We start from the raw sequence: 23,069 nt of genomic DNA, 5'->3' as shown, positions 1-23,069 counted from the left end.
ACCAACGTGGAAGTAGCTTGTATCCATGGAGCACAGAGAGGACAAGGTCAAGGAGAAGTTCGGGGCCCCATCCTCCACCTGGGGGTGGAGAAGCCACAGGAGAATGGAGGGCATAGGATCTGTGCCTTTAAAAGATCACCCTGGCTGCTGTGCCGAGAACGGAATGCAAAGGAGCAAGGGAGGGAGCAATGGGACCAGCTCAATTGTGCAGTCCCTGGGTAGTGGGCAGCGGCCCGTGTGTGCGCGCAGTGAGGCCTTCATTGGGCGCCTCCATGCAGAGATTTGGGGCCTTATTCCTGGCTCCGTACCGCAGCCTGGTTCTCTGGCCCTCCCGGAGATTTTGCGAGCTACCAATATCCTTAATATAAATTCTATTTCTGCTCAAAGCAGCCAGGATTGGTTACCGGTACGAAGGACTCCAGTATGGCTAAGCGTATCTTGAGGTCAGTAGCAAACAAATCAGAAGTTCTTGTGTGTTAAATGCAAGTGATACACAGACATAATGCAATGGCGGATTCCGGAGGGCAGAGAAGTACGGTAACAGGATTTTTTAGCAAGTTTGCCAGACAATACTGGTCTACATCTGTTGGTACCATAAGATTATTAAGCTCTCTCTTTCAGTCTCAAAAGCGGTCTGATTTGGAAGAGAAGAATCAGCTTACTTATTAAGTCCTGGAGCATTAACTTTGATACTTGGCCCCCAAGTCAAAGTTTATTGAGAGGCCTCTATCTTGGATCCCACCCATGGGAAACAAGCTCCTTTTACAAGCAAAGGTCATGGCGAGTACTGGGGAGTTTTTGGTAACCACTCTAATGATTTCACTGTTGGGGGCTGAATTATGTCCCTCCAAAATGCATATGCCTAAGCCCTAACCCCAGGATCTTAGAACGTGACCGTAGTTGGAGGTAATGAAGTTAAAATGAGTTTATTAAGGTAGACCCTAATCCAACCTGACTGGTGACCTCGTTAGAAGAGGAGATTACACACACACACACACACACACAGACACACACACACGGGAGGCCACTTGAAGACACAGGAAGACAGGCATCTGTAAGCCAAAGAGAAAGGCCTCAGGAGAAATCAACCAACACCTTGATCTCAGACTTCGGCCTCCAGAACTGTGGGGAAAATAAAGGTCTGTTGTTTAAACCACCCAGTCCGTAGTGCTTTCATTATGGCAGTCCAAACAGACGACAATGCTCATGTGACACAGAACAGAAACCTCTCCAGACCTCCACCTTGCACAGGACTTCCATTGCCCTGACCTACAGTTAGCTCCACTCAGCAGAGGGACCCGCAGCTGCTCCAACTTGGGCCAACTAATCTGCCCAGGCAGATAATCCAGACCAGTTAATCTTCAGTACCTGGCAGCCCACTTCTGTGCAGTGACCAAGTAGGAAGAATGAGGGGTTAATTGGGCTCCTTTAATCCATGCTGACTGCCTGTCTGTGTGTACAGGGCTTGGAAGGTTAAAAAGTATTAAGAACCTTAACCAGGAACTTGACTCAGACTCACTGTTACTGGAAGAGGTTTCCAGGGCTACAGACTTGATGCCCAATCCTGTCCTCAAACATAATACTTGCTTTCATCTCCGTGTCCTGGAGCCAACTCGTGGATATGAAGTTTCTCAAAGAGAAAGGCTTGTCATAAGACCGGTCAGCTGTCTGATATCAAGGCCTTTTATAAGGATCAATCAACGGTTATTTATCAGTGACTCCTAGCACAGTGAGAATTTCAAAGAAATATTACACTTGGTTCCTGCCCTCAAAACAGTGACTGTATAGTTGGGATTGATGTGGCTTAAGAACTTCAAAAGTTCAGTAAAAAAGAAAGAACGGAGGAAGCAGAGACCAGAACAGATTCCGGAGTCTGTCCCCAGTTAGCTGCAGGACTGAGGCAAATTCCTCACCCAGAGTCTCAGGGGCCTTCTTTGCCCAACGGGAGCAATAGTCCCGTCCTAACAGGGTTCTCGGAGGACACTGAACGGTGTATGCAGAAAGCATCTAAGCAAGTACCCAGCACCCAGTAGGTGCTCCTTTTTAAAAGGAGGGAATCAACAAGTGTTTGCCATATTTGCTATGACAGCAAGTAAGGGGATGTTCTCAGGAAGCTACCAGAAGACCTATGTTCTTACATTTGCACAGTATTTACTGAGCACCTAATATGCACCAGAAACCCCCCCCGCCATGTGTTGGGAATACAAGACCAGGTCACAGGATGTTCCCAGCCAGCTGAACAAGCTAAAACCAGACACGTGTGGGACAGGGTGTGGAGGGGAGCTCACCTGGGCTTCTGTGACGCCGACTGGTCAGACCACGCCCTGAAGAGAACCAGCAGCACACGTGTCCTTTCAACACACATACCCCAAAGGTTTTTTTTTTTTTTTTTTTAAGTTCTTGCTTCATTTTGAAATTCACCATTTTGCCTGTAATGGCACCAAGAGACCCATGTAGATTTATATCCATTTTTCAGTTTCTGTAACGAGATGGGTTTTTGCCTTCTATTTTCTCCTCTACCAAAAATGAAAAGATGGAGGTCTAGGAGGATTCAACATATGAAACAGCTGCAAACGGATAGTCTGTTGTTTCCTGAGGTCCAATGTCCCAAAGCAGCGAGTAAGGGGTCGCACGGTCTGTCGTGGCCAGCCCCGGGGGTGAGGACTGTAGGTTTGAACGAGACCCAGCTGGAGTCTGAGCAGACGTCTGCCACACTAACCTGAGCAGGGAGAGACGTGGGTTCCATGAGCACTTTCCTGCTTCGGAGGAGTCCAGTCTGGACAGAGGAAATACCTAAAGTCACATGGGGGTGGCACTGTAGGTCTCTGTGGTCTGAGCTCAGCGAGGGCCCCAGGCAGATACGGGGTGAAGGCTCATCGCTCGGGCCAGGCAGAGGCAAGATCCAGTCTGGTTTCAGCGGGGCCTGGGGGCACATCACAGGAAGAGGCGAGGTGCTAACGGTAACGGCGGCCACCGTTAGTCCGGGACTGACTCTGTGCCAAGTGCTTTCGGTGAAGCGTCTCATGTGAGCCTCACGGAGACCTCGGGTAGTTCTTTCTTAACCTTTGTTGTGCAGGTGAGGCATTGGAGGCCTGCAGAGGTTAAGAAGCAGCCCAAGATCTCAGCAACCCAGCCCAGGTCTGACTCCCAGGTTCCTGCCTTTAACTCCACAGCCCACTTCCCAGAGGTAAAGCCCCTGGGCTTTCAGGAAACCAGGGGTCATCCCAGCAACACCGTCAAGCCCCCAGCCGCAAGATGAACCCCAGGCCACACCCACTCGAGAGAGCCGGAGAGATTCCTCCTATTTATTGGCCGGGGCAACGTTGGCTTAGGAACCAGGTGGGGCCACGTTCACCGGTGCCTCCCCTCAGTGACTCCAGCTGGTGAGGGTTGGGGGAGGTAGGGGTGAAGCGCTAACAGCAAAATCAGGGAAGAAGTGAAAAATTCAGGGCCTACATTTCTTCTCCCCCAAATATATAAAATAAACATTAGGATGGCAAAGCCAAGTTTTCCACTGTCTGCCTAGATGTGCTGTTGGCACACGGATCACAGGTGATCTCATTTTTGCGGGCATGGGGTCTGGGCGGCATGCCACCTGGTTCAGGCCCATTCGAACGTGATTCCAAAGTACCTCCAGCACCAGGCACCTCCAAACAGAGGGTGACGCTGCTGTGTCTGAGATTCCTGGGACCGTCATTACAAGGTACCACACCTGGGTGGATCAGAACAACAGAAGCGCATTGTCTCACGGTTACGGAGGCCCGAGTCCAAGATCAAGCTGCAGGCAGGGTGGGTTCCTTCAGGGAGTGGAGGGGGAGAGTCTGTTCCACGCCTCTGTCCCAGCTTCTGACGGTTTGCCGGCAATCCTTGGTATCCCGTGGCTTGTGGAAGTATCAGCGGGATTGCCGCCTTCGACTTCCCGTGGCATTCTCCGTGTGCATGCTATCCCTAAATGTCCCCCCCTTTTATAAGGATACCAGTCAGATTAGAGTAGGGACCACCCTAATGACCTCATTTTTGCTTCACTCCTTTTGCCAAGACCTTATCTCCAAGCAAGTTCACATTCTGAGACACTAGGGGCTAGGACTTCCACATACCTTTTTGGGAGGCACACAGTTTAACCTTGGACGCCACTTTTTCCAGAATTTTAAGAAGCCGATGCTCCTTGGACTCAGCTGCCCATTAGATATTTAAAAATACCGACTACATACCTTGGCTAATTGAATTTAAATTTTAAAAATTAAAAAAAAAAAAACATCTGGGGGTGCCTGGGTGGCTCAGTCGGTTGAGTGTCTGACTCTTGGTTTCAGCTCAGGTCATGATGTCCTGGGATCAAGCCCTGCGTGAGGCTCCCTGCTCAGCGGGGAGTCGGCTTGAGATTCTCTCTGCCTCTCCCATGCCTCTCCCCCTGCTCATGTGCTCACTCCTGCTCTCTCTCTAAAATAAATAAATAAAATCCTTTAAAAAATACCCACATCTTGACCCCACCCCAGGGATTCTGATTCACGTGGGCTGGCACGGAGCCCAGGCATCTACATTTTACAAGTACTTCCAGGTGATCCAAAAGCATGGCCAGGTTAAAGCACTTCTGTCCTAGGGGTAAAACAGGCAAGGAGCCCGAGACACGAGGGCCCTCCTGCGCCTGGGTGAGCCCCGCAGCCGGCTCTCTGGTGGGAGCACCGTGCCCACAGCTGCCACGCTGGGGAGTGGTTGAGCAGCCCAAGGAGAGCACGGGATTGAAAACATCAGCATACTTTTCAACAACCAAATAAAAAAGGCATAACTTAATCTTTCTCTTCGTGAGAACGTATTTGCCTCAGCCTACTCTAAGGAGAGTCCACTACTAGGTAATTACCCAAAGGATACAAAAATAATGATGATTTTTAGAGCACGCAGATTGCCTGGCTGGCCAAAGAGCCAGGGGTTTTCAATGAAACTGAATACGATAGAGAAAATTAAGGCTGACTCACCTTGCTGCAAGGTAAAACGGGAGATCACAGCCACATTTCCAGAACAGAGAGGAGCAATGAAATCTAGATTACTGTGACGAGCTCCTTAAACACCTACAGGCCTGACTGTATGCTAGTCAAAATAATTTTGCTCTATTTTTAAACACTGGTGAAATCAAAACTAAATTAATATGGACTCAAATCTGAAGGGGGAAAAAGGCACCAACATCCATAATGAACTGACAAGCTAATTAATGTATCTGAATAGAGTAAGGAAACCATAGAAACAGATTGGAAATCATGTGGATTTTCATTCATATGAGGGAGAAGGCAATGAAATATTCTCGGCAAATTAATTAAATTTATAATACGCCTAGAATGCACGTCGTTCCAGCTGCCTGCTGAGTTCTATGGTAGAGGCTTATATTGACCAATAAGAATTTCTAAAATGCATTCTGCAAACGTATTTTAGAAGCAAGGCAAGAAGGACAAGCATGCAGCTAGATCTTTGTTACTGGGCCTGAGTATATACAAGATCTTCAAGTTCAGGTCCTGGCAGGGTCTAGGTCACACTCACTGAGAGGTGGTCACCCCGACGAGGAGCAGGCCTACCCTGGCTGCTTCTTTCTCCTGTATGCCCCCCACCCAACCACTAGCTGTGCAGGCTCATACCAGACCCTGGGAGTAACCAGGCCCCACTGATGCTGACGCCAGGATGCCTGGGCCCTGGCAGAGCAGGTGGCTGGCAGAGGCTTCTTTGCTCCCTTTCCACCATGTCTCAGAGGCAGCTGCCAGCCTGGCCCTGTCCATTCTGAAAAGCTAGCCCACGTCCAAGCCGAGGTTAGCAGATGATCTCAGACCAGGAATTTAGACAGAATTTGGCTAATGCAACTTTCAGACAAAGGTGTCTGAAATCGACTTTAAAAAGTATATTGTATTTGCTTTGCAAATTCACCTTGGCCAGTGAGTACTAGTTAATGTTATTTTGGTTATAAATAACAAAACCCCACTTTCGGGAAAAAAAAGGACTTTTTAGAAGGATAACCTCAGAGAATTCTAAGGAGAGTTGAATAACTGGGGCTCTGAAAAGAGAACCGTGACAGCTGGAGATTCGGAATCTTCACTTTGATGTTCTGTCCCATATGGGGCTCAGCTCCCACCCCAGGAGTTTGAGTCTGGCCCTTCTAATCAGAGAGAGACAAATGGACGGGCCAGCATGGGTCAGGTGTGTGCCCTTGGCTGTCACGTGTCACAAGACCTCGCTCCCAGGGTCTTGTCCCCATGGAGCTGGCCAGGCTGCGGAGACAGCTCCCCCAAGAGCTGTCTACTGGCCAGCAGGGCTGCAGGAAGTCAAAGCAGAGTGCACCATAGGCGTTCACACTGGGGGGCATCCGTGACCTCCCCCCTGCCTGGCGTGTGCGTACCCACGCCCCCAAACCCCGGCCTTCCCAGCAGCTCCCCGGGGAAGGCTAGCACCCTGCCTCCCAGGCAGAACCAAGCGCTCCTCCCTCTGGCTCCCACAGGGCCTCACTCCTGCCCCAATTACCGCTGTGTACAGCCCCCGAATTAGCCTCCTAGGGAGTCACCTGCCGACTCCCTTGTCCCCTTGAGTCCATCCTCCTCCCAGATTCCATAGCATCCAGCTCACAAGCTCCTCGGACGCTCAGCCTTGTCTAACACCACTTCACCTCCCAGACCCGGTCCTGCCCGGTGCTCTGCAACCCCACGCTGTGGGTGTTCTGCAACCCCGCACGGAGCTGCGGCGGGCCCAGGCCTCGCTCTGTCAGTGCATCGCCGGCCACAGCTTGGAAACGGACGCGTGCACTGCCTACCTCGCCCTCCGACCCCACCCGATGCGTACCCCATCTGGATTCCTCTTTTTCTCTCTAGCACCTAACCTCGTGCCTTAGCCTCATATTGGTGCTAAAAAGATAATATTTGGGGATAAATTAAGAGGTAAATGAGTGGATTTTTGTAATTAACTAATTTCAGGCCTCTCTTTCCCACAAAAAGGCTAGGTTTTCGAGCTAGGAGAGGGTGTCCTGGTCAGCTCATTCTCAGCGCACAGGCACAGAGGACTGCGGTGCGGAGCCCTGGAGCTCTCAGGACACACCCCACGACCATGGTGCAGACGTGGCTGCACCCCTGAGAATAAGTCTTTGGAACCCCTCGGCTAAGGCCAGCTAGGAGCAACCCACACTCTAGTATTAAAGTGCTGCTGCTGTTCAGCTGGGGGTCTTCCTACAGTCACAGTCCCGGCTCCAGAAGACCATGGCCTCTGCAAGGACCTGGTCACAACTCACCTAGTGGGGGTTTCAGTGTCCCCTTTCTCCCCACATAGCTGGCAAGACCCAAGACTTGAGAGTCAGGCAACGGGGGCCTTGGTCCTCACCAGCTGGGTGACCTTGGTCAACACCCCACACTGGGTGAGAGCCCCCAGTTAATGTTCTCCTTGTACCCTTTACTTTTCCTACCATAATAGTCATTATATTGTTTTTGATGTTCTTTGTGTTCTGACTATCCCCCCACTGGGTTGTAAATCCCTCTGAAAATAAGGACTGAGTACTTCACCACTAACTCCCAGCACCCAGCACAGTGCCTGGCATGTCAGAGGTGCTCGGTAAATATCTATTTACTGTGAGAAATAAAAAGAGGAAGGAAGGAAAGAAAGGTGAGTGGAGTGTGGGGAGGGGAGAGACAGAGACAGAGAGGAAGCAGGTTAGAAGGGAGGAAGGTGGAAAGGAAGGAAATTTCTCTCTAACCTCAGTCTCCTCATCTCTAAAAATGGGCCGGTAATTCCTATCTCCCAAGGCTATTGTGAGGATTAGTAACTCTTGGTTCTCTCATTTGTCTTCCAGTGGTTTTTGTGCACAATCCTATTATAGAACTTAACATGGGTATTTATTAGCACGTCTGTCTCCCCTTAAACCATGTGCTTCTCTGGGGCACAGGCTGTTCCTTGCAGCGTGTGATCCCCGCAGCAGGCCTGCTGGCATCCATACGAGGTGAGCGTGTCACACCTGCCCACGGGCACCCCGCCCCTCGCGGGTATGCAGAGGCTCTTACGCACTTGCCGGCAGGGGACCCTGGCAGAGGTGTTAGCACACATGTCCACCCCCACCATCACCCTATTCTGCAGACACTTTGGGGCAGCCCCAGCTGCCTCCCTTAACAAGACTGAAAGAACACTGTGCTCGGGCCCACAGAGGGCAGCGCACGGGAGAAACAGAACCAGAGAGACCAGTGAGGAACCAGAACACTGCTGCTCTTGTGGTAGGAAAAAAAGACCAGGACTCAAGGGCCCACCTGCTAGTTTGCATAAATTTGCATCCCAAACTGAGCTGGTCCTCCCCCTCAAGTGCACTGCATGGTCCAAGCTCTCCTATTCAGGGAGCTTGGCTGGCCTTACTCTCCCACAGGCATTTCAGGAAATAGGGTCCTGGCCACACTTAGCCCAAGACTGCCAGAGCTGTGGATACGACTGTCCCCAAAGAGTGGAGGGATTACCTGTACTGGATAGATTTACTTCCCTTCCCTCACAGAAATGTGGAAAGATCTGGACGTTTCAGAAATTGAGATTTGTTGCTTGTGCCATTACCTGTGAGGATGTTAATTTTGTGTATCAACTTGACTGGGCCATGGGATACCCAGACATTTGGTCAAAATTTCCAGGTGTCTTTTTTGGATGAGATTAGCATGTGAACGGGTTGACTGAGTAAGGCCATTTGCCCTCCCCAAAGTGGGTGGGCCTCATCCAATCAGTTGAAGGCCTGAATAGAGGGAAAAGGCTGAGGAAGAGGGACCTCCTCCTGCCTGGCTACTTGAGGTGGTCCTTCCTAGCCTTTGGACTAACACTGCAATATCAGCAGTTTTGGGGTCTCGGGCCTGCTAGCCTTCAGACTGGAATCTACACTATCATCTCTCCTTGTTCTCAGGCCTTTGGACTCAGACTGAAACCACACATTGGCTCTCCTGGGTCTCCTGCTTGCCAGCTGTAGATCTGGGGACTTGCCAGCCTCCATAAGTGTGTGAGCCAATTTCTTATAATGATTCTATACACACACACATACATCCCATTGGTTCTGTTTCTCTGGGAACCCTGGCTAATGCCCCTGCCTAGGACAACATAGTGGAGACTGTGGACAACAGACTCAAGCCCTCCATCCTGCCTTTCTGCAGGACACCCTCCCCTCCTGGAGGCTGCTTGCACCCCCCTGAATCCCAGTGTCCACATCCCCATGCTTCTCCCCTCATCTCCCACACCTGCTCTCTGGAAACAGCCTTGTACTCTCCACTTTTGCAGATTTCCTCCTGCCTCTTCTCACTCCAGATGTGCATACCTTACCATCCTCTGCCATGCCGGGCACCCTGCCAGGAATGCCCTTTTCTGTTCCTCTGAGCCCTGCAGGAGTGGCCTTTTTCAGGCCACCCTTCACTCCCCCAGCAGGGTATGTTCCTCCTGTAGGATCTTTGGCCTCCCTGGTCTCCCAGCTCCCTGCACAGGCCATGTGGTATCACGGTATTTAAACTCTGGTTCTTCAGGGGCACCTGGGTGGCTCAGTTGGTTAAGCATCTGCCTTTGGCTCAGGTCATGATTGGGGTCCTGGGATCAAGTCCAGCATCAGGCTCCTTGCTCAGCGGGGAGCCTGCATCTCCCTCTCCCTCTCCCTCTGGGCTCTCTCTCTCAAATAAATAAATAAATAAAATCTTTTTAAAATAAATAAATAAAATCTAGTTCTCCACCTGGCTCTCTGCCACCAGGCCCAGCTGCTTGAGGGCAGGGATGGTGCCTTATTTAACTCTGTACCCCAAGACCTACTACAGTGTCTTACACAGAGTAGGACCTCAGAATTCACTTGTTGAATCAATGACTGACTTCTTTAACACTGAAGTGAAAACCATGGATAAGACTGTAGCCCTTCTAACTGGAACATTTCCATCTTGACTGAAGATACAGCAGTTCAGCCAAAGAAATTAATTCATCTGAGCTTTGGGGGGATTACATAACTAACTCTCAGAAAATAATGGCAAAAAAGAACAAACTGAAAAATGCAGGTTCTCTAGCCTAAGTGAGGTACATGGGTATTGTGGGTTGAACTGCAGACCCCAAAAAGATATGTCAAAGTTCTAATCCCCAGTACCTGTGAGCATGACCTTACTTGGAAGTAGGGTCTTTGCAGATATAATCAAGTTAAAATGAGATTATATTTGATCAGGATGGGCCCTAAATCTAGTATGACTGGTGTCTTTATAAGAAGACGATGCGATGACAGAGGCAGAAATCAGAGTGATGTGTCTATGAGCAAAGGGATGCCAAGGATGGCTGCCGACCACCAGAATCAAGGAGAGCGTGTGGGGCAGGGTCTCCCTCAGAGTCTGCAAAGAACAAATCTGCCAACGGCTTCATTTCCAACTTCCAGCCTCCCAAACCGTGAGACCGTAAGTTTCTGTTATGCTAAGCCACTAAATGTGTGGCATTTTGTTACACCAGCCTTAGGAAATGAACACAGTGTGGGTGGTAATTTTTTGAGTGTGTGCATGGAGGGAGGGTGGGTTAATGATTTGTCCACGTCTCAAAATAATAGTAGTTATTATTATAACTCACCCGTATTGAGCACATTCTGTGTATTAAGCACTAGAGGCACATGGCCTCATGTAATCTGTCATTTATTCTTCGTACCCATCTGGGAGGTAGACACCTTTATTGTCTCCAGCTTGCAGACTGAGGAAACTAAGGCTTAGCAAGGTGAGTAATTTGCCCAAGACTGGAGATCAGGTTTGCTGACTCCAACACTCATATCCCACACCCCCTGTTCTTCAATTTTCCAAAATATCCATACAGTTGCTGACTGCCTTCCCCAGCAGCCAACCCTGGAAGCCATCCTGTGGGATTGTCTGTATGTTTTGGCTGGAATGAAATGAAAGAAAGCCAGAGAGGTCGCTGGCTGCCACTGGCCATCTCGCCCAGGGTCCGGAGGTCTGTCTATTCAGTGCTCAAAGAAGCTGACGTCTAAAATTCACCCTTTTTGAATGAAAGTACCTGAAACCATGCAACCCAACAAATGGGACTGCTGGCAAGTGAGCAAACGTACACTATTAACCATTTGTGTGTTCCGGGGCCTCTAACTGGCTACCCAGGAAACAGCGATCAGCCAGTGGATGTGAGAGACAGCTCTTTCCTTCTGCTTGCAGAAAATCCCCTCCAGACAGAGACCCCTCTTGAAGAGAAGAAATCCCAGCAGACTGGTGGCAAAAGCAGATTTTAACGGGCCCCACCCTGCTTGGGAGACAGAAGGGCTTTCAGAGCCAGGAAGCTAGTCCAGTCAGGTTTAAACCTGGGTATTGATACTCCCTAGAAGTCTCTGAAGGCAAATAACCTCTCTACGCCTTCCTCTCTGGTCTGCAAAATGGGAACCATAGCTGACACCTGCCTTCTAGGTGTTGTGAGGATTCATGAGATCCAGGCAAGGCTCTTACCCAGGGCCTGGAACATGGTAGGAGCTAAATAAACAGGAACCACATTTCTTTTTTTAATACTCCCACTCTCCTGGGCTTGGAGGATGCCAAGTCTGTCTTGACCTTTTTCCTGTTTTGATTGCTGGAGCCTGGCAAACCTCAGAGTAGAGGGCATGGTAGCACCTCGCCCCCGCCATCCCATCTCAACTGTCACCAGAGTCGGCGGCCAGCGTGCAGACCCGGGCACGCCCCTTGCACACACACGCCTTTCCCAAGCCCTTCTTCCTGACCTCCTTCCTGACCAGCATCAGCGTTCCAGAGGAAGGAAGGAAGATTGAAATAACCAGCTAACATCCCTGGATCAGGGGAATCACGGGTATTTTTAGTTCTCTTCTTCACATTGTTCTATTTTATTAAAATATTTCCACCATGACCAAGAGGCTGACAAGATGGTTATAAAGATTAAATGAGATAATGCTTATAAAAGACTCAGCACAGCACCTGTCAATGAAAGTTGGCTCTCATAAAAAAAAGTCTAACTAAAAGCAATAGTCTCTTTGTATAGGACTTCATGATTTACAGACTCCTTTCATGTACTTTATTTCATTTAGATACTCACACCTCACTTAAGTGAGGGAGATTTATTACTCCTGCCTTACTGATTGGGAAACTGAGGCTCGACCACGTTAGAAAGACTGGCCCTGAGTGATTTGGTGAGTAGCAGCATGGCAGAGCCAGCATTAAGCTGTGGGACCATGGCAGCCATCCTGCTGATGGACTCGGTACGGCGGGCCACAGTGCAAAACTCCTGCTCACGGCGTCGCGGCTCCCAGCTCTTTGGCTCACGGTTAGCTCCCTGTGGAAGTCCAGCACTGCCCAGCCCTTATTCCTGATGCCGGGCTCCGTGTTCATTCCCAAGTCTATAAACCACATATCAGCCCCTGACCTCAACAAGCCCCTTCTCCTCTGCGGAATCAGGATAAGCCACAGGCCGGACAGGTCCAGGAGGGAAGCCGGCTTCCCCAACGTGGTGGGCAGAACGCAGAGCCCTCAGTCTGGCCTGCGACAAGAGGTCGCCCCTGGCAGGCAGGCAGCGGCTCACAGCTTCCCTCCCTGGCTGTGTGGGCCCTTGGAGCCTGGAAAGACGAGCCGGGAGATCCCACGTGACCATGGATCCACCTGGGACACCAAGGGCAAAGTTTTTTAAGTATTTCTTTTTTCTTCTTTGTATAATGGCTAAAACATCTGTTCTTCTTATCTCGTAAGAAAGAAAGGTCAAATTTATGTCGTGTTTGGAACTCCTCGGCAGTGGGGGGTGGGGGTAGGCAAGGTGTCTGTTAAAAGAGTCATTCTCCCATTCACTCATTCACTCATTCATTCATTCATTCATTCATTTGACAAATATGTGTTGAGCACCTTCCACATGCCAGAGGCTATTCTCAGAATCAGGAATATAGTCATGAATAAAAAAGAACTTCTCCCATCCCCAGAGTACAGTGTCCAGAAAACCCAAACCACTAAGGCCCAAAACAATCAGATCACCGTTATTCTCCTAAATATTTTTGGTACCATATTTTTCACTGACATGTTCCCAAATGGAAGTGGCACCATGCTGCTCCTAGGATGAGAAGCTGGGTGTACTGGAAAATGCAAATGAATACGTATTAGGGCAAAAAATGAGCAGTGAGGGTAATCCACTGTCCAGTCTGGGATATGTGAAATGAATTCTGGTGAAGGTTGTCTCATCCTACACTTTAGCAGGCATAGACAAAAACCTGTTTGCTGTGCTTAAAACTGAAAAACAAGCTTTTCCACCAAAACATTCCTTTGCTTGTAAACATGTTTTTCTCAAAAGTAGTTAGAGTTGTAAACATCCTTACTCCATTACAAATAAGCATATGGCTACCTCCTTCAAGGGAGATAAACATCTGTACCCCAAAGTCATAAACATGTGTCAGATGGTACAGAAAAATTATGGAATGTACTGGTAAGTTGAATCAGCTTGCAAAGAACATATATAGCCAATGACGTCACAGCTTATGTAATTTGGTGTATGACCAGCACGGCCCGTATAACTGCAAACCAACAGACCTCGAGGCGAGCCCAGTGCCCCCAGTCTCCCCAGCTGGCATATAGTCCTGGCCACCAAACCATGTGAGTGCTGACAACTCCCTGCATCTCCTTGGCATGATCTGAGATGGGGGACCACTGGGGACCATAAGGGACTCCTGCCTCAGGGGAAGATGGAGACAAAACCTCTGCCAACCGAGACCACTGGATATGCTGGCTGAGACTGAGTGGCAGCCAAAGCAGAGAGTAAGACGGGCCAGTCCAGGACATGCCCTCCACCCCCACCTCTCTTGGGGGCCTGCAGGGGCCCCTGAGCTTATGGAAAAAAATAAACGCACGAACCCTGTTTGGGATGGCTTCTACTCCTTGACATCCTGAACCTAGGTTCCTGTTTCCTCTTGACGTATAATTCCTCAGAGTAAAGCCCCAGTCATATTATTATATATATTGTCAAACCCAACAAAGAGGTTGTAGGGAGCCCACCATGTGTGAAATTCCCCCACTTCTTCATCAACGACCAGGTTTGAGTTGGAGTGAAGATATTCCCAGGGATGATGCACTGGGCCTTTAAGGAGCTATGTTGTCCCCAGGGTGTGTGACCTTGACCTTACACCCTCAGCTAAGGGGCCACAGAGACTGATAGGCCCTCATCATCGAAAAGACTAGCCCATAGCCTCCCACAAAGGCCTCCCCAGGGTCCGCCTTGTGTCCACAGCCCAGTGCCCCCAGCCCCACACGCTGGCCATAAGGCCTTCCTGCCAGCTGGCTTGTTGGGATCAGAGCACGGGGGCTGAATCTGTGCCTTTTTTGTCATTGCTATTCATACAAACATTATGTCTCTGGCTCGTGTGTCCAGAAACATTCCAGAACTGTGCCAGCATTTGAGGTTTCTTTGCTCTGCCGCCCTCGCCAGCACTCACAGGCTCTCCTGTCCTCTGCTCTGCTGCCGACCAAACCCCATCCCTGCTACCACCGTTATCACTGCTGTGTTGGAAATAGAAATAATGCTTTAAAATCTCACTCCCACACCCCCACCTCCTCTCACGTCCTGATCTCCTGAAGGGGCGCATTAGCTGGATGCTTGTGCTGGGAATGCTGCCTCTGCTTTTAAAATACCCTCCTCGCATTGTCACTTCAGGGCCTCCACAGCATCTCAGCAGCACGCTGGAAGGAGGAGGTTGGCCTCCCGGGTACCCACAGTGGGAGCTGCTCTGAGAGCTGAACCCCTGAGTGTGAGACACAGACCCCACACACCACTGTGCCAAGGGCCGCTTTTGATGTCAGAGCTTTCACAAAATGCTTCAAAACTGGTTTCATCGTTGTTCTCTCCCCGCCCCACCCTACCCCTTCTTCCTTCTCTCCCCACCCCCCAAAAAAGGTAATAATTTGCTTTAAAGTGCAATTTGAACATAAAATGATAATTGATTGTGCTGATGTATCCATGTGGCACCCTGCTCTCAGGCTCTTCCCTGGAGTCCTCGGGGTCTGTCCAGGGACCCCACTGGGGCCCTCTCCTCCAGCCCCAACCCACCCCCCTCTTCAGGCAGAATTTGTCTAAAGCCACAGCTTAAAGACTCACCAGACTCCCCAGCCTGGCCGCTCTCGCTCATTGCACAGCTTCTCCGTGGCTCCCGACTGTCTTTCTCAGATCGCAGCTTCCTCGTGACCAGCCGTGGACGTTTCTGCCGTGGTTGGCTCGGGCCACGGGGACGATGTGCGGGGCGTGAGTGGATCACAGCTGTGCAGTGCCAGCAGCAGCCGGCCCGGCCCCGTGTCATCGTCCGGGAGCTCCCCCCAGACCGCCGGTTTCCAGGCCGCCCCCGTGTGCCCGCGGCCTGCCAGGGTGTCTTGCGTGTCAGCTCACCCACATGCCTGCCCGGCCACACCATCCCGTGGCCGGCGGAGTCCTGAGCTTGGTGGGTAGATGGACAGGAGGTCATCGGGGTTTTCAGAGCCGAGCCAGAGGGTCCTTCTGAGATGCTGCAGAGGGGACAACTACGTTTCCTCTCATAGTCCACCCTGTACTGAATGGGCATCCCGCTTAAATGCATACACTTCGGCCTCCATTCCCCCTCGGATGGTATGTGGAGGTGAGCTTTGGGGAGGGCATTGGGTCACAGGGGTTGTGCCTTCATGAACCGGCTGTAAGAAGAGACACTACAGATGATCTCTTGTCGCCATGTCAGGATACAAGGAGAAGGCCTCGGCCTGCAAACTAGAATATAACCTCTCCCCGGACACCAGATCTGCTTGTACTTTGACCTTGAACTCCGCAGCCTCCAGAACTCTGAGAATAAATGTCTGTGGTTGAAGCCACTCTGCACGGTGTTCTGTCATAGCAGCCCACGCTGGCTAAGACGTGGACCAACTATGGTCAAGCAGAGGTCACTCCATCAAGTCCTACTCTGAGAAGCTTTGTCGGTCAAGGCCAAGTGCATGGAAGGCTGTTGTAGTAAGTCAGTGACTCCCGTGGCTCCCTGGGTGAGAGAGGAGAGGCACCTGCTGTGGCCTTGCAGCCCCTGGGTGGATTTTTCCTAACAACTACAACTACCAATTCCCGAACAGTCAGCCATGTGGCTCCGTGAGAAACAGCCTCAGCTGCCCGGTGATCCTAGCCTGAGTGCTGGAGAGGAGGACACGGACTGACCCCAGCTCTGCCTTCTTTCCCCTATTTTCTAAATCCAACTGTGCAAAAATTGCCAAAATTCTAACTATACTGAAATGGTTGAGAAAGTAACACTGAAAGCAAAATATAAAGAACCAGAACATCCAAACACAGTTTGATGTGTTTTTCTCTATTTTCAACCTTAGTTACTCTCTGCTTAATTTGCTCTGTTTTTAGGATTTTTCTCCAAGCTAAGTAATAATTGCTTTTAGCTTATCCCAAAACCTTATTTGGAACCAGTTTTTGAAGCCGAATTGCTATTCACTCTGGTTCTGCTTCCAAACTGAACTACACAGCATCTGGGCTGGGCATTTGAGCTTGTCAGTATGAACAAACCCACGACAGGCTCTGAGCAGATAGCCCCAGCATTCCTCATGTCCCCAAACCCCTGCCATCCCTTTGCCTTATCACTTAGTCTCTTACTTCTAGTACGCAGCACGTGGCTTCCTGCACCATATCCACACTTTGAACTTCTTAGTACCACAAATGTCATTCTTTCCTATCAGAACCAAAGTATGGTAAGAACAAACTCACCAGGAATCCCTCTAACGCATGCCTGGCACTGCCTCTAATCCGGTGACATCCATCCTCCATTACAATCGGCAAGACCATGCCAACCACGCATTGATCACAGCGTCTGCTTCTTGTTGACCCTTGAACACATTTACCATTTTGCATTCTATAGATTTTTCAAAGAGAGAAAGTTGAAAAACAAGCCATACGCTGGGAGAAAATATTTGAAGAACATATCCAAGCAAAGGACTTATACCCAAAATATACAAAGAAAGCTTAACCCTCAACAATAAGAAAACAAGCAGACACACTGACAACACCAAACACTGGCGAGGGTGTGGAGCAACCGGAACTCTCATGCATTGCTAGTAAAATCCATAACGGTGCAGCTACTTTGGAAGACAGCTTGGTGGTTTCTTACAAAACTAAATGGACTCTTACCATACAACCCAGTGTCCGTACTCTCAAGCATTTACTCAGCTGAGCCGAAAACTTATGTCCACACCAATACCCACACACAAATGTTTCTAGCAACTTTTACACAACTGCCAAGAATTCAGAGCAATCAAGACATAAGTGAGTGGAGGGGTGCCTGGGTGGCTCAGCTGTTAAGCATCTGCCTTCGGCTCAGGTCATCATCCCAGGGTCCTGGAATTGAGCTGCTCAGCGGGAAGCCTGCCTCTCCCTCTCCTACTCCCCCTGCTGGTGTTCCCTCTCTTGCTGTGTCTCTCTCTGTCCAATAAATACATAAAATCTTTAAAAAAAAAGACATAAGTGAATGGAAACATAAACTGTGGTACATCCTTACAGTGGGAGATTATTCATCGATAAAAAGAAAAGAGCTATGAAGCCTCAAAAAGACATGGAGGAATTTTAAATGCATATTGCTAAGTGAAAGAAGTCAGTCTGAGAAGGGTATGTACTGTCTGATTCCATGACCTTCTGGAAAAGGCAAAACAACAGAGATGGTGAAAAGATCAGTGGTGGTCAGGGGTTGGAGGTGGGAGGTGGGGAGGGAGGGACACATAGAGCACAGGGGATTCTTAGGGCGACGAAACTATTCTGGGGGTGGGTGGCTGGCTCAGTCAGTACAGTGTGCAACTCTTGATCTCCGGGTTGTGAACTGGAGCCCCACGTTGGGCACAGAGTTTAGTTAAAAAAAAAAAAAAGGGAAGAAAAACTATTCTGCATGTTACTATGATAGTGGACACACAACATTATACATGTGACAAAAGTCCTAGAACTATACAAAACAAAGAGCAAATCTTGAAGTAAACCGCGCACTTTAGTTAATAATAATACATCAGTTACCACAAATACATCACAGCTATACAGCACATTAGTAAGCAGAGAAACTGCAGCAGGGGCAAGAAGCCAGCAGTGGTGAGGAGGGGAGCAGGGAGGAGCGGTGTGTGTAGAGGGGAGGGTTTGGAGGGGAGCTATTTGATGAAGGGCTTTATGGGAACTCTTTGTACTTTCCACTCAATGTTTCTGGAAACCTAAACCTGCTTTTAAAAATAGCCTGTTAGTTTTTTTTAAATGGCATAAAGTATAAAACCTGGGAATTGAATCAAGAATACAAACAAGATCTCTATTTTTAAGACTTTGAAGTTTTATTAAAATAGTCTATTATAGGAGACAATTTTAATAAATGGAAAGACACTCCACAGTCTTGGATGGGATGATTTAATATTATTAAGACATTAATTCTTTCCAGATTAATCTATAAATTCAGTGCCATCATGATCAAATCTTAGTTGGATTTTTTGAGGTACTTAATAAATTTACTTTAATATTGATTTGGAGGAATAAAAGTCTCTGGAAAGCTGAATCAACCTTTAAAATGGATATAAAAAGAAGGACCTTTCCCTATCACATAATAAGATGTATTTTAAAGCCATAGCATTTAAAACAGTTTGATAAAGACAAACAGCCCAAACAGAATGGAGTAGGGAGCTCAGAGATAACCCACGTGTAAAAGGGGATGTAATACATGAGAAAAGGGGCATAACAAACCAAAGGAGGAAAATGATTTGAACACATCAAAATTAAGGATTTTGTTTCAACAAAAGACATCCTGGAGATAGTTAATAGATGCTGGGCAGAAAGGGAGAAGGTATTTACAATATCTAATATTGACAGGGGATTTATACTATATACATAAACTGCAAATCAACATGGAAAAAAAGCCAACCACATTATATAGAAAAATGGACTACTTTTTTATAGAAAAAAAGGCTACGAGTAGATAATTTTGGAAGAGAAAACAGAAAACAGTCGAAGCATAATACTACGAGGTACTCAGATCACTGGTGATTGCCTTAATGCAAATTAACAAAATGAGATACAATTTCGCACCTATTACACTGGGAAACAAGGAGAGCTGGCAAGTACCAAGTATCGGCAGGGGCGTGGAGGGTGCTGGGGTACAGAGGGGTGTTACCTTCCAGCGCTTGGCCTGGAACTATGCAGCCACATGAGAGACATGCATATCCTAAGACTCAGAAATTCTCTTCCTGGGCATGCTCAACCAGGAACTTCCCGCACGGCCCACAAGAGCACGTGTGCAGGCCAGCTAAGGGCTGTCGGTGCTGGCGAGGACTGGAGACGGCCTGGGTGCTCACCTCTGGGAGATGGATAAAGCAAATGCCGTAGTTATACATGGGGTATCACCAGCAGTTGGAAGCAAGGATCCGATGTACACATAGAACCACGCGGACAGATCTTAAAAACATAGTGTCTACTGAAAAACATTAGGGAACATGAAATATGGAAGTAGAACCATGTGTGTAAATCTAAAATGCATGTACACAAAACAATACATAATTTTCAAGAGCACATTCCTAAAAGGAAACAAAATAACAGAAGGGGGGCCTTGCATGGACCGGTGTGATGACATGGCAGGAAATAAGGAGAAGGCCTTGCTCAACTCTCTGCCTCTGAGGTCATGACACTGAATGACTTTTTACAAGTTAGATAAAAATGAGCTTGGAATTTAAGTCCATTTAAGTCCTTCATTAAAGTCTCCAACCTTTTTCTTACAAGACATCAAAAAAGATATTTTGGGATAAAACAGCATAGATTCACATCCTAGCCAATTACATGGTGATTCTCAAAGCCCCTTCCTGTGTGAGCATGAATGTCATGTCAGTGATCCTTTCATTAGATGAGATGGGGGTTGGGCACATAATCCAAAGGACCTGGTTTTTTCTGCTTATCAGGGACCATGCTGGGTGCTTTAGAGACGCTGTCTCATTTAAGGTTCACAGTGAGAGGTCGGTATTATAATGCCATTTTTCAGAATCAGTAACTAAAGTTCAGGGCAGTTCAGTAACATGCTGAAGGTCCATAGTTAGTAAGAAGCAATTCTTTTTTTTTTTTTTTTTTTAAGGAGGCTCCACACCCAGTGTGGGGTTTGAACTCACACCCCCAAGATCCAGAGTCACAGGCTCTACCTGCTGAGCCAGCCGGGAGTCCCCAGAAGCAATGACTTGCAGCCAGGCCTGTGTGCTATTCACACCACACCATGCTGAAAGGCGCTGGAAGGTGGGAAGGTCCATGGGCTCATTTTGTGTCCATGCATGGGGTACCTGTGAAGAACTTGAGGACTGGGTGTCAGCCATCACCTGCGACCAGGGGAAGCCCAGGCAGCCCCCTGCACCGGCTCCTTCCGGGGGGGACATGCGGGGCCACCTGCCCAGTTTCCCTGGAAGGACTTGTGGGTTTTGCCCCAATCTGCAGCAGCAGGTGCTGGGTTCCCTTGCCTTGTCCCCGCTGACACCGGCAGCGCCCGGGATTTCTTCGTTGTGCCCCTGCGTCTCCATTGGGTCAGCATGCTCTCTTGCCATGGCAGACTCCTCAAGGACAGAGACAAATGGGGACTGTCTCCGTACAACCCCGGACAAGCAGCCTACACCACAAAGAGGAGGTGTCCTTGTATTAATTACGTACTCACAGGATTAAAATGCAATGCTTCTCTCCATCACGGTAGTTTGGTAGACCTTTGGGTTTGAAAGCGATTTGTTTATGCCTGTAAGAAATCGGGTTGGGAAAAATTAAAAATTATAATTAAAGACGCTGCACCTCTCTACAGGTGATCCACCATAGCATTCCTCACGAAGGTGGGCAGAGCGCACACACATTATGAGCCGTCAGAGTCTGGGCTGGCCACCAAATACCCTGGAACTCCCTAGCCGGGGGATTTCAAGAGCCCTGACAGATACCAATAAGACCGTGGCAAAGAGCCTGAGCCTGGGAGTCAAGGATTCCCTGGTTCAGACCCAGCTTGGCCTCTAACTGTGGGAACTTGGGCAAGCGTCGTAAGCTCTTTAAGACTTACTTTTGTTATCTGCAAAGTGGGTATAACAATACATTCCTCCTAGGATTGTTATAAGGACTCACTCCAGCTGTAAATGCAAGGTATATAACAGAATATCTGGAGCACAGCAAATGCTCAATGTTCACTCTTTTTGTTGTTATAATGAATAAATATCTCCAAGGACGGAGACTCCCTTAGCAGTGTCACCAGCATCCTACAAGGTAGAAATAAGCGTGATCACCTCTGCTAAAATGGGCAGGAAACGCAGCGGCTTACCCAGGTTCACGGCTGAACACACAAAAGAAGAATCGGTTGCAGTTCATCTTTCGTCCATCCACACTTTGAAATGTTTGACCCATATAGGAAATGTTTCTTGCATGCTAAGTTTCCCTAGCATTTTTCCTTGAGAATGTTTTTTTAAAAGCAACTTAGAGGGGCGCCTGGGTGGCACAGCGGTTAAGCATCTGCCTTCAGCTCAGGGCGTGATCCCGGCGTTCTGGGATCGAGCCCCACATCAGGCTCTTCCACTATGAGCCTGCTTCTTCCTCTCCCACTCTCCCTGCTTCTGTTCCCTCTCTCGCTGGCTGTCTCTATCTCTGTCAAATAAATAAATAAAATCTTTAAAAAAATAAATAAATAAATAAAAATAATAAAATAAAAGCAACTTAGAAACTAGGAAGATTGGTAGGAGAAGAAAGGGATAAAGAAGGGGGGATAATCAGAAGGGGGAATGAAGCATGAGAGACTATGGACTCTGAGAAACAAACTGAGGGCTTCAGAGGGGAGGGGAGTGGGGGAATGGGATAGACTGGTGATGTGGTAAGGAGGGCACGTATTGCATGGTGCACTGGGTGTTATACGCAACTAATGGAGCATCGAACTTTACATCAAAAACCACGGATGTACTGTATGGTGAGTAACATAATATAATTAAAAATATGATTATAATAAAATAAATAAATATATAAAAATAAAAGCAACTTAGAATGGTATATTCTGAGAGTTAGTAGGGGAACGTTCATGGAAGTCACGCAGCCCGACCTTTTTCCAGTTTAAGAAATCTTCTTGTAAGCATCCCCCTCAGCCCGCCACTGGTGAATACTGCATCAGCTTAGGCCCAGGTAACTCAGCTGTGGGGAGCTCACAGCGTTGGGAGACAGCCTTTGCAAGTAACCACCATCCTCCTTATGATGGGCTCTTTCTTCTTAATTATTCTTTTTTTTCTTTTTAAAGATTTTATTTATTTATTTAACAGAGAGAGAGACAGTCAGCAAGAGAGGAAACACAAGCAGAGGGAGTGGGAGAGGAAGAAGCAGGCTCCCAGCGGACCATGAAGCCTGATGCGGGGCTCGATCCCAGTACCCTGGGATCACACCCTGAGCTGAAGGCAGACGCTTAACGACTGAGGCACCCCTCTTCTTAATTCTTCTTAACTCTTAACTTCTTCTTAATTTAACCTAGGGACCTGTCTCTGGCTCCCATGAGAGCTGGTTCACTGCTTCATCCACAGGACCTAACACAGTGCCTTGCAACCTAGCAGGCAAGCGGGAGATATTTGTTGGATGTATGGAAGGAAGGAAGGGAGGGAGGAAAGGAGGGGGGAAGGAAGGGGGGAAGGACGGAGAGAGAGGGGAGAAATGCCCTCTCTGAGTGCTATCGAATGATATATGTATATACTTATCCCACTATCATGCTATGGCTTAGAGTCCAAATCATGCAAACAATATACTTAATGTAAATTAAAGATTTGGGGAGATTTCAAGTAAAACAATTATAGAACTGTAACTCTACTAAGACCTAAAAACTATTCCAGGCTTGAGTGTTATTAATAAAACTCTGTTTTAAAGTGAATTCCCCTCTGATAGGCCGGTGATGGGTATTAAGAAGGGCACATATTGTATAGTGCACTGGGTATTATATGCAAGTAATGAATCATGGAACATTGCATCAAGAACTGGGGATGTACATTATGGTGACTAATATAACAAAATAAATATTATTAAAAATAAATAAATAAATAAAGTGAATCCCCCGGGGCACCTGGGTAGCTCAGTCGTTAAGCGCTTCGCTCAGGGCACGATCCCATATCAGGCTCCTC

General features: G+C 48.3%; 1 long non-coding RNA gene across 1 annotated transcript; it reads right to left on the bottom strand.

Annotated features, from left to right (window-relative positions):
- Window positions 1–15,792: 15,792 nt before the first annotated feature.
- On the bottom strand, window positions 15,793–23,069 carry LOC117803083. Its single transcript, XR_004626713.1, has 4 exons — window positions 23,012–23,069; window positions 19,097–20,683; window positions 16,675–16,819; window positions 15,793–15,952 (listed from the first exon to the last, which is right to left on the bottom strand). It is a non-coding gene; the product is annotated as an uncharacterized LOC117803083 (long non-coding RNA).

Source organism: Ailuropoda melanoleuca, chromosome 7, assembly GCF_002007445.2.
Source record: "Ailuropoda melanoleuca isolate Jingjing chromosome 7, ASM200744v2, whole genome shotgun sequence".
NCBI lineage: Eukaryota > Metazoa > Chordata > Mammalia > Carnivora > Ursidae > Ailuropoda > Ailuropoda melanoleuca.
Note: the sequence above shows the minus strand (reverse complement) of the source record. Positions and strands in the feature narration are given on the sequence as shown.